Raw genomic sequence first — 11804 nt, 5'->3', positions numbered from 1 at the left:
TCCATCCTTGTTGCCTGTGAGTTGGGTTGTCCCCGCCATCAATCAAGATGGATGCACAAACCTGCAAAAGAGTGGTAAAGACCCAGTTCGCATACCAGTCTTCTAGAAAGGAGCTTGAAGAAACTGAATAGAATAAAGATTGGGGTAGATGAATCAAGATTACACAAAGATCTAATTGTTCTTGAGAAAGTGTATTTCCTCTCATTTAATTTGGGCATAATAAAATCCAGTATGGACACTTTACTATTTATAAGGCACTTCATATCCAATCTTAATTAATGATTAAATAATGATTAAAAAACCTTTGGTTTGTGTCAGGAACCAGGATTTCCATTAGCTCTAAAACATTAATTTAAAGTCAAAATGCAAATTACATTTGCGTCTCCCAGCAGCACCTCATTCAGATGGTACATGACTTGAGTATATTTGACTTTTCAACCTCCTTCGCTTTTCTACATTGTACAGTCACATCACACTCTACTTTTCATACACCTTTGGACGTCATCTCAGCTAGTGAGTGTTTTAATGCTGTTGAACAATTTCTGTTGCAATGTGTGTGGAGCTGCCTTCTAGCCATTGGTATAGGTCCAGCAGCATTCCCACCTTTGGCTACGCAGCAGCCAGTGCTATTGCTTGCCTTTTCATTGCATTTTGTACCTGTTTTACAAAAATGAGTGGGAAAGGTGAAAAATGGAAATTTCATCAATTTAGAACAATTAAAAACAAGGTGAAAAATCTGCACACTTTTAACCTCAATCAGACACTATTTACTTGAATAGTTCAACTCTGTGTTCACTTGTGAAGGGAAAGAAAAAGGCCTTATTTGAAATGCTGAAAAATCTACCTTAGAAATCAAATGAAACCACATAAATACATATGTAAGTGTAGTAAACTTTTTGTACATTTAATATTCATTATGTACTGAGTTGCCCTAGTTGAGTATTTCATAAAAATACTCATCAACATTTCCCTCACATATCTTAGCCCAGGAGAGCTCTTGATCATTATTTGCACTTGCTGATTCTCTTTTTTCCAAAAGTCCGTCACATACTAAGGTGGAATTCCTAGTCTTGCTAGGAAGACTCCCATAGAGATGCTCTTCCTACACGTAATGCTCATTAGGCTTTGTCACTCATGTTTATCCATGGCCCAGAATGCCATGATTTAATGAGTTAAAAAAGAATATTCTTTCATCATCCGACTCTGAGCTTCAGTTCACCCTAAGTGCTTTCTCTGAAGCACATTGTAATGTGGGAAGATTTGTATCAGAGTTCCATAGCTTCTTGTAATAAAGCCATAGTAACAGGGTGGTGGTGATGGAGATGAAGGGAAGATCATAAAGCAGGCTCCAAAGCCCAAGCTTTTGCACTGTGGTCCAGTACAGCTGCCTCCCCAGAAGTGCGTGCTGTCCAAAAAGGGAGTGCTGGTGCCTGCGGCAGCAAGTTCCCTACCAAGTGGTCTACAGATAGATACCCATGTGTCCAGGAATGTTGCAGCGGGAATTCCTGGGCTTGGGCGGTTGTGGTAGTCAATATGTAAGTTCCCTTCAAGCCAGCAGCTTCTATGTATTACAGAGTTTTCAAGTGAAGGACTGAAAATTTTTTCTCTTACTGAGTAAAAGATAATTTATTGAGTGCTATGGGTCAGTTTCTGTTCAAGTGCTTTATACGGAGGAGCTTATCTTTATGGAAGAGGGACTCTTGGCCTCAATTTACAGATGAGGAAATTGAGTTATATCTCACAGCTTGCAAGTGGTGGGACCAGCATTTGAACCCAAGCAGTCTGCTCCAGAGAATGTACTCTCAACTGCCATGAATTCGTGAATTCCACTTAGAGAAAATAACTGCTCTGAAGAAGGATTCTGGGTAGAGATGGTGTGTGAACAGATAATAGTGTCAGCCCTGCAAGGAAAAATGTCATTCCAGCAAGAGACACAATGAAGCAGAAAGGGTATTGGCCTGGGATCAGACTCAACATCTGTGACACTGGGCAAACCAGTTAACCTCTCTGAACCTCAGTTTTCTCATCTGCAAATGGGAATAATAAAGGGTGATATACTTTAACCTGAGATTTTGTGCTTTTCTAACACATATTTGGCAACTCATTTTATGTATTTATGTTTATTCTCGGACCTCAGCTGCATTCGCTATTGATTAGGTCCTAGATGGGAGCTGGCTGGTCTTAGTCCCCATCACAGCTGAGCTCACAGGCCCAGTTTGCAAAAACCCTCCAGAGGGGAAAGCCCAGCACCTGCAAGGAACATTTTTAAAAAATGTCTTTATTTCCACTAGAGGGCGCTGTCTATTGTGGAGAGAATGGGGCGGAGGTACCTGCTGTGGAGTATGTAAGGAGTCATGTAATAACTTCAGCTGCCAGGTTTCCAGTTTGTTCCAGAGTCAATTAAGCTCCTCCTTACTGATTGGCCACGTGCTGGCCCCTCTGCGAATGCCTCAGGCAGGGGCCTGTGCACTCGAGTCAGCCTGGGAAAAGCCCACCATCTCTGATGTAGAGAGAGAGAGGGCAAAATTACAGCCAAGGGAGAGACAGCTCAATTTGGAAGACATTACAAGCTGAATTTGGTATAAAAACAATCAGGAGTAATTGCAGACTTTTTCAAAGGGAAACGGGAGATGAAAACAATAGACTCTATTGATTCATTACACATTTATTAAGCAGTTGCTATGTACAGGAAGTTTGGAGGCCCTAGGGAACCCAGGATGCCCAGGGCCCAGCCCCTGCATAGAGGAGCACAGCCAGTGCAGAGTGGGGGTGCAGGCTTGCTCCCTCCGCACCTCCCTCACTGACCCCTGCACTCAGACTCCTTCCCAACACAGAGCTCCATGGGGGCTTTCCAATCTACCGAGGGAATGGGCACACAGGTACACCTTGGGCTACCCCTGGTCCAGTGTTTGCTGAAGATGGTTCTGGTTCGTGTGTTGAGGCACCTCCTCCACTCCTGGAGCATGGTTCCCATCATCTTCTCCTCCTTTACACACCTTCTTTGCAATGTTATCGTTCATCTCTCCTTTGTCTGGCAGAGAGCTAGACCCTGCCACTGCCTTTCACAGCACAAAATGCAGGCCTTAGCAGAAGAGTTGCAGCAAAGCAGCCCCTGTGTCATCAGGGCCACCGACAAGTTGTGGCTGCTGCAAACTCGCCATGTGTGATCTGAAAGATGACGTTTTCCTGGTGTGGGGACAGAGCCAGGAGTGCAGTTTCCAGGCTCTCGCTCTCACGTGGAAAGGTGCTGGCTCGGGTAGTAAATGGCCATCAACTGTGATTGGAAGGCCATCAGCTGGGGCTAGTTGGCCGTCAGCTGTAACCAGTGGTTGTGAGCCATTGGCCACTGATATAACTGCGTGGCTAAGTTAGCAGAAAATGGGGGCTAGCAAGAAGATGGTGGCTGAGCTAGCAAGTGCTGATTGCAGCTAGTAAGTGAGGTTGATTGGCAGAGAGAAGTGGACGGCAGGTTGCGGATAGTGTGGCTCCTGTTTCCTGTGTCTCCAACCCAGCCGCCAGCAAGACTATAGTGGTGTGACTCCCCTATCTATGGCTCCATATGTGTTCCTTTTTGGCCTCACCATGTCCTGCGTTCTTATGTGGGGAGTGGGAGCTGAGACCCCCGCGTGACACCCTACATGACATCTAGCTTGGGAATTTATCTGAATGGAAAGTGTTAGAATGATAAGAAATTTAAATCAGGCTTATTTAAATATTTAGCAAATTACCCTTACTGAGGAAACAATTAAGCAATTGAGATAGTTGCAAAAAAACAAGGTCTGACAGCCACCATGGTTATGGCCCTATTTCCAGAGTAACAGGATCCCTGGCTCCACTCTTCTGTACCCCCAGCAAGTGGGTGTGTGCGTGTATGTGTGTGTGTGTGTGTGTGTGTGTGAGAGAGAGAGAGAGAGAGAGAGAGAGAGAGAGAGAGCGCGCGCGATCTCTTCCCTGGGGGGTTTGGCTCTTCTCACCACCTCAGAAAACTGGCGTCAGGGCATTAGCGACACCCTTAGTGTCAGGGCAGAGACAGAACTGAGGCTTTAGGCATTAGGGAATTAGACTTCTACTCAGCAGTGAGGCTCAGGGTGACCTGACTGGGGTGGGGGGACATGTCAAAAAGTGGCATTCACATAACATTTCACGTTAGACTGAGGAAACATCAATCATTCATATCAAAGAAAGGGGAGTGCTGATGGAAATCAGAGCCTAAGCCTCACCTGTATCCACTCTAGGTCACCCTGTACCCACCCCTGAGCCCTGCTTTTAGGTTCTCTGGTCATTAACATTTCTCTGGACTGAACTTTGAGCTCATGGACGGAAGACATATGAGTAACAAACTGACTTAGGACTTACATTTCATTACATCAGAAAGTAAATAATCCTTGAACTGTTAGTTTTGGATTTTTTACAAAGAGATAATGCTGCCACTTCCTCTGTCTACAGTATCCTGATTGCGTGTGGACTCTGATGGTTTAAACTCTCCTGGGTAATCATTTCCGATTTCTTCTTAAACGTGATGCTCCCACATTTCTTTTGGTTAAATGTCACATTCTCTGTTCACATCTCAAAGTTTACTGTATTTAGCTATTTACAGAGAGTGACATTGTTCTCTAACAATGAACAAATGGTGGAGGGACCTTGAAAGCACCATGCTCTTCTCCAGGGCACCGCTGGCATCCCTGGGCACTGCTGCCTGCCCCGGGCACCATCGCCTGCACCCAAGTACTGCTGGCCCTTGGCCTGGGCACCACCCTGACTGCTAGACTGTACCCTCTCCTGCCCAGCTGAGGCCACGGTGCACACAGGGCCATACCAAGTTCTGTCCAGACTGTGGGAGAAGATCTCTTTACTCTTCTGTGTTAGAGGTTGTCAGCGGGTGTCAAAACAGAAATGCCTGAACTTCCTGAGGTCCTTCCTGACAGGCTCTCTTTAATTCTATCTCATAATACGACTCAGATGATGAGTTCAACACAGGACCAGATCAGGAGACAGGTCTGAGTGGCAGACACTGTTTTCCCTTTGTCTATGGAGGAGGCTTCAGTACCAGGCAGGCCTGTCGGTTCTGGCTCCTTTCCAGGGTGGTGCGTTCTGCCCTAGAAGGCTCTCCACCCCTCCTGCAGAGGGGGTCCTGGTGATCTGTCCCACCAGACATGCAGCAACACAGCCTAGGAGGAGGAGGAGGCGGCAGGACCACATAAGACCTACTAGCTGTCTACGTAACTATCCTATTCAAATTAGGAGAGAGAGCTCCAACTTTTAGAAGCCATGGGATATTGACACTGGAAAAGAAAAATCAAGGCATGTTGATCAAGTGTCAAAGTTTAATATTTATTTAAATCAAATGGGAATACAACAAAATGTATATTGTGAGGTTGAGAAGAGAGAATAGTAAATGGCCTTTTCCTTTTACTGTCTCTCAGCTGTGTCACCAGGGTATGATTAAAGGTAATTTTTTATGTGAAAACACTCACATTGTTTTCTGGACCATTCCAGGCTTCTGTCAGGGGAAAGCCATCAGTGTGGAGTGAAACAAAGACCATCCAGGCAGTGTGGGGCAGTGAGCACAGGAAGGATATGGACCCTGGTCGGAATTCCACCTCCACCACTTGGCTGCTGTACAAATCCCTACACAACACTGGCATTATAATAGACCGAGAGAGAACAAGTTAGACTACGGCGGTTTCTGATAGGATGTTGTCTCGGTCTGTGTTTGATCTATTATTTGACCTATGTAAGTGTTTTCATTTTTATTTAAATAACCATACTTTTCAATTAAAAATTTCTATTTGATTCTTTGTTAAATCTGCCTCTCCCTGCCCCCTGCCCTCTGACTTGCTTTGTGTTTTCCATGAATAACACAGCTAAATTTAACTTGTTAGTTGGATAGGCACCCAGCAGAATAGCACTTGGAAGAAAGGACTATGAAAGGCACTGAGTGGCAGGCTGCCCTGAGAAAGGCCAGCTGAGCGTGGCACTGCCCTGAAAGAGCCCGTGGGAGCTGCTCAGGAACAGGACTCCAGGTGTGCAAGGATTTCTTACCATTCCCTGAACACACTTCTCCACCACTTGACTTTGCCAACATATTCCTTCCAACCAGACAGCCATACTCATTTCTACCTGTCCAAATCTTGCCATCCTTTCAGGGTCAAATTCAAAATGCATCCTCATCCACGACGCCTTCTTCCCTCTCCCCTGCCCACTCTCAGCTGGGAATGATTCTCCCCTTCTCCTGTGAACACCGATAGCATGTGGTTTCTCTTATATACCACTTATGATTAACAGGCCGGCTACATGATTTCATGGCTCAATGCAAAATGAAAACGCAGGGCCCTTGTTAAAAAATGGTTAAGAATTTCAAGGCAGCTGCAGCAGAGCATTACACCAGCACCACTGCGCAGGACACATTCCAGTGATTACACTGGGACACATCCAGGGGGAACTGGAGGTCCATGGGCAAATGCAATCATTTAAATGCCAATCATAAGACCCCCTTCCAGGGAACCTCCTGAGCGGCCCGCCTTCCTGAGCCCGGCTGGCGCACCAGCACCTCCATGCCTGGTTCTCCTTCTCACCGGCACTTACGTGAGGGTTCTCCTCCCTGAGACCCCCCACCCCCAGACACTCTGACCTACGCCTACTGCCCCTTCTCTCTCAGTCCTGCCTCATTGATTTCCTTGGGTTGGCTGCTAGCACAAGGAACAGGGAAAAATCTATTGGTTATTTTCCACAATACCACTCTCTCCCTTTCTCTTTCTGTTCCCTCCTGTTGCCAGAACTTGCCAGAATTGTTGTATGCAACCCCCTGCCTATTGCATGCAACCCCTCTTTGCCAGCACGTTGGTGCAAAAAATGCAGTCACACTCTTCCACCTGTTCTATTTCTTCCCTCTGACTAAGTGGTAATATAGATGCTTACCGGATGCCAGGGATGTTAAGTGTACTATTTCATTTAATGCTCTTAACATTGAAGTAGGCACTGCTGTTATTATGCTTTATACAGATGAGTAGAACTCAGAGAGGTTAAATAACTTGCCAAAGATTAAGGTTAAGGAGCATTTACTCTAAGCCACTGGGCTGTGTTGTCTCTGAACAGGCTAACTGAAGGCAAAGACTATATCTTGTCACATTGTATTCCCCATGGCACCTCTTGGTGCTTTTAGTACTAGTGTATTATTAGGGTTATTAAGAATTCCCATTTGTTGATCACTCACTATGTGCCAGGTTCTACACTGAGCATTTACAAATGTTGTCTCATTAAATCCTCAGCACATCTCTACTAGCCAGGTTTTATTGCCCATACTTGACAGATAAACTAAGGCTTGGAAAAATTAAATCTCTAGCTAGGTCACATAGCTAGGAAATAGTGGCACCACTGTCTGTCCCAACTCTAGATGCAGGGTTCTTCATCCAACTAAGCTGCTCCCATGCCTTTGCCCTGCCCCCCAATCTGGCCCCTCTCTATCTCACTCACCCTCACCTTCCTGCCGTATCCGTCCGCCCACTGCCTCAGTCTCCATTAGAATCTGAGTTCTGGAGGCTCAGTTGTTGCTTAAGCCATTGAGTGATTTGTCTGCCCAGTGCACAATCCCAGCACAGAAGGCAAGTTGCTCGCATTACCTGCCCTGGCCATATGATCAACACCTTCTCAATTCCAACTTGTCACCTTCTAATGTCCTAACAAGAACACCAGAAACAAAGACTTTCCACATCCCTAAGTGTTTTCTAGAGATCAGACAAGAAGTAGTGAAGAAACGCTACCAGGTGAGAGCCTTGATGAATCCAAGCAGAATGAAGACTTAGCTCCCTTTTACAGGTCTTCCACTAGCCTCCTACAGTTTCTCTCTCAACGTTCAGGAAGTCTAATCAAGGCAATCTCTGGAGAAGAATGGGCTCTCTGTTGGTTGGTTTAACTGTTAATCCTTTTGAGGGTCCAGATAAATCTTTGGAAACCAGGAGAAATCCTCCTGTCCTACAGGTAGAAAGTGGCCTGCCTCCTTTCCTACTGATTATTGAATTGTCCTTCACTGTGCACACGTGTGCATGCACAAGAGCACACCCCCTCAGACAGCTATGCAATGCATTTGACTCCTAATCACAAGATGATTTGTCCTATTTTTTAACCATTGGTGCCAGTCTTGCCTATTCAATAAGATGATCAGGTGGTCTCGAAACTAAGTTACCTGAGAAGTAAAGGAAGGAACAGAAGTAATAGAGGTCAGATAAGGGTGGCAGGATACAATATGGATGTCACTAAATATCTAAAGGACTACATACAGAGCAGAAAATTGATTTAGTCTGTGTAGTTCCTAAAGAAGACTCTGAATCCTTTGGTGAGGTTACAATGTAGGCAGGTGTTGACTTGATATGAAGGAAACTAGTAACTTCCTAGTTACTAGAGTGATTCAGCAATAGAATGGGCTGCCAGGGTGATGGAGACATTCCTGTACGTGAACATCCTCATCCAGACACCAGACACTGAAGGGAGGCTGTGAGTTGAGTGGGAGGCTGGCTTAGAGCCCCTCTGTGATCATGTATGGGGCTCAGTCTGTGCTGGGTAGGAGGCAGGTGCTAAAGACACAAGATTGAAAATGACATAGACACTGCTGTCCTCTGAGAACCTTTCTAACTCAGGGATTGTGTTCCGCTGGTTCCTCCGGATTCAATGTAGGCTGAGGGCAGGAATCACAGCTTACACTTCTCCTGTGTGCTCGTAATAGCTAAACATAGAGCTATGGAGCCAGACCCGACAGTGAACATCTAGAAGACAAGAATTATACCTTCCATTTTGAATCCTTAGCACCTAACAAAATGTAAGAAGTTAGTTTTGAAGTTAATAAATGTATGTCCAGAGAATAGTCAATACAAGTCAATAAATGGATCCACATAATCCACAATATTGATTCACTATTGAAAGGACCCAGCCCAACCCCAGTAATCTACATGATGGATAAAGAAGTGCCCAAATTTACTAAGGTACTATGAGTTACTTGACTCCAGTGGCCTCGTTGTAATTGTGTGACCCTTGGATAATAAGGCCACAGCTCTTCTGAACATCTCTGTATGCAAGGGACTCAGCAAGCAAATGATGGGGCTCGTGAGATGATCGTTTCACCTCTCATCTTCCTTCTTGTTTGAAGAGTGCCACTAACCTGGTTTTGAGGACATTAAAAGTTAATGACAGAAACCAGCAGGAGAAAAGGATGTGATTTTCTGGAAAACATTTAACCAGAAATGATGTAATCATTTACCTTGTATTTACCTTCTAACCCTGAGATAGAGATAATTTCAACATCAGCTGAATCATCACTCAAGTCAACAGGTAAAGGTCTCTTCCGTAAAATTGATTTTCAAGTATTTTCTACTGACTGAAATTATATGGGTAAACTAATTTTTTATTGTTTTAATTGTTAACCAAACTCAATACATTTTTCTATTTCTTTCGCTTTTCTTCAAATATAGCCACGTATTGAAGAATAATGATTTGCTCGCTTTTAGGCAGTGCTCAGCAGCCAGCTTCCTCAGCTCTCTTTAGGCCCTATGTTCTTTTGGTTTGGGGTTAACAGGAAAAAGTGATTGGGCTAAATCAAGGTTCCACCTCTGTGTGATACAGCCAACTTCCAGAAAATGTCTGAGTCTCTGTTTCTGAGACTAGTATAGCTCCCACGGAGTTGTGAGGATTAGAGCACAATAACTTTTACAGAATAAGGAATCAATAACATTAGCTATGATGATGATGTTTTCCTGAAGAGGTGCTGTTCCAGTCTCAGAAATCTCCCCCATGCTTTCTTTAACCCTAAAATGATTCTCTCTTTTGAGAAACAACATTGAATGGGTGTCAAAGTCACACTAACCGGTACATAGTAGGAAGTCATCTTCCAAACAAAAGAGAATGGAATTTTTCCCATAGTTTCTATGTGATAATGAAAAACCTACTGCAAGGATCACTGTGTTCTTGCAGCCAAATTCACACATACAATCACCGGCCCAAACTGTAAAAGAACTTTTCTTGAAAGAATAGAAAGACTTGATGAAGTACAAACTTTTTCTATTCTGGGTTTTGATTATGCCTCTTCCCCAGGGCTGGGATTAGGGTGAAGCAAGGGAGAGGCCAAAGGCACAATATTTAAGGAGGTAGGACCCTAAGAATGAGTACCTCCTTAAATTTTGCACCTTCACCCTCTCCTTTGCCCCAACCTCGTCCAGGACCCACTTTCCCCCATTTGTTATATTCCCTCAAATGAGTTTCTTTTCAGGATTTAGATTTGCAGAGCGATGTCATGGTTATGAGGACAGAATTGGGGGAAAGCTTGCAGAGCTCTTTCTCCACCCAAAGAAAGGAAGTAATAGGGGTGGCCTGTTAGCTCAGTTGGTTAGTGCGTGTTGCTACTAACACCAAGGTTGCTGGTTTGCTCCCCACATGGTCCAGTTTGAGCTGAGCCCTCCTTAAAAAAAAAGAAGGAAGTAATCGCCACTGGTCACTGTGGTTTAGTAATTTTTACCACGATATGCTCAGGCCCTTGTCTCCTAACTTTGGTGTATTGGCACTGAGTACAAAGGACTCTTCCAAATTATTTCCAGGGCAACTGGTGCTAAGTTACCTTCACAAGAAACCTGATGGGTCCTTGGACAAGGGTAACTGACGTTCCATTAAGTGATGTTTTACATTGGAGAAATAAATCCTAAACTGTCTTCACATGATAAACATTATGATAATTTTGTATAACATACATACAGTTTGTGGGTAATCGGTTGTCGCTGGACCACGTGAGTCAAGGTGAGCTCCTTCAGAGCAGACGATGTCTTCTCATCATTCTGCACCCAGGCACCTAATATCACAGATAGTAGGTATTCAATAAATGCCCACATGAATGAAGAAACACTAGTATATCAGAAATTAATCCTTGGCCTCTCAGGGCCTAGGCCCTTTAATAACCAGGAAGGGCAGAGCCAGGAATTTGGCCCAATGATTTAAACACCAACCACTGCTACTTCCTCCCTGCGAAAACCAATTGTTCCTCTGGCTTTTGCTGACGTGCACTTGTTCATGTTCTGTTTTGCGAGAGGCTGGGTTTCTAGCTCTTACCTCAGCTCTCGCTGCCTCATATTTATTTCACGCCCTCTAGCTCTATCCTACCCCACTGAGACCTGTGTCCCTTGGCAGGGCTTTGACAGGAACAGCCCTGGCAACTCTGAGCCTGAGCTTTCCATGATCCGTCTAGTCCTGCCTCCTGACTGGCATCTATAAATGCTGAATGCTGCTTTGGAACAGTTTGAATGCATTGCTGCCCTAGTGGAGAGCTCTACTAAGAAATTCAGAGACCTGGTGCCATCGTCAGCTGCCATCTTGAGGTCTCCACCATCAACAGCACACACGGGGGCTCCACCCAGCAAGCACTGCCCAGTGCCTTGCTGCCATCTTCTGGAGGTGGTTGGCCCTCTTCTGTTACTTAGACCTTTGGATCTGCTCTCCTTGACCTGCTCTGACAAGCTCCTGATATCCTCCATACACTATCAGACATAGTTAGTATGAATGGAAAGAGTATTGTTTTAATGCAGTGATGCGGGCCTCATAGAAAATTGCATAGATAAGTAATTAAAATAATGAGACAAAGGACCAGAAAGAGAAGTAAATGCTTACCTCCTATTGGCATGCAAAGCTGGAGTCAGGAGGATGGAGCTGACCCAAGTGCACTCAGCCCTTGGCAGGTGAAAATCGTTCCAAGTTTAAATTGGTGCTGTCAGGCACAGTGAAACACCTATAGCCTCCCTTTGGTATGCTTTGTTACGGCTCTCTTGGAAAAC

The sequence above is a fragment of the Rhinolophus ferrumequinum genome, chromosome 2 (assembly GCF_004115265.2).
Source record: "Rhinolophus ferrumequinum isolate MPI-CBG mRhiFer1 chromosome 2, mRhiFer1_v1.p, whole genome shotgun sequence".
NCBI classification, from domain to species: domain Eukaryota; kingdom Metazoa; phylum Chordata; class Mammalia; order Chiroptera; family Rhinolophidae; genus Rhinolophus; species Rhinolophus ferrumequinum.
The sequence above is the reverse complement of the archived record's forward strand: the minus strand, read 5'-3'. Positions refer to the sequence as shown.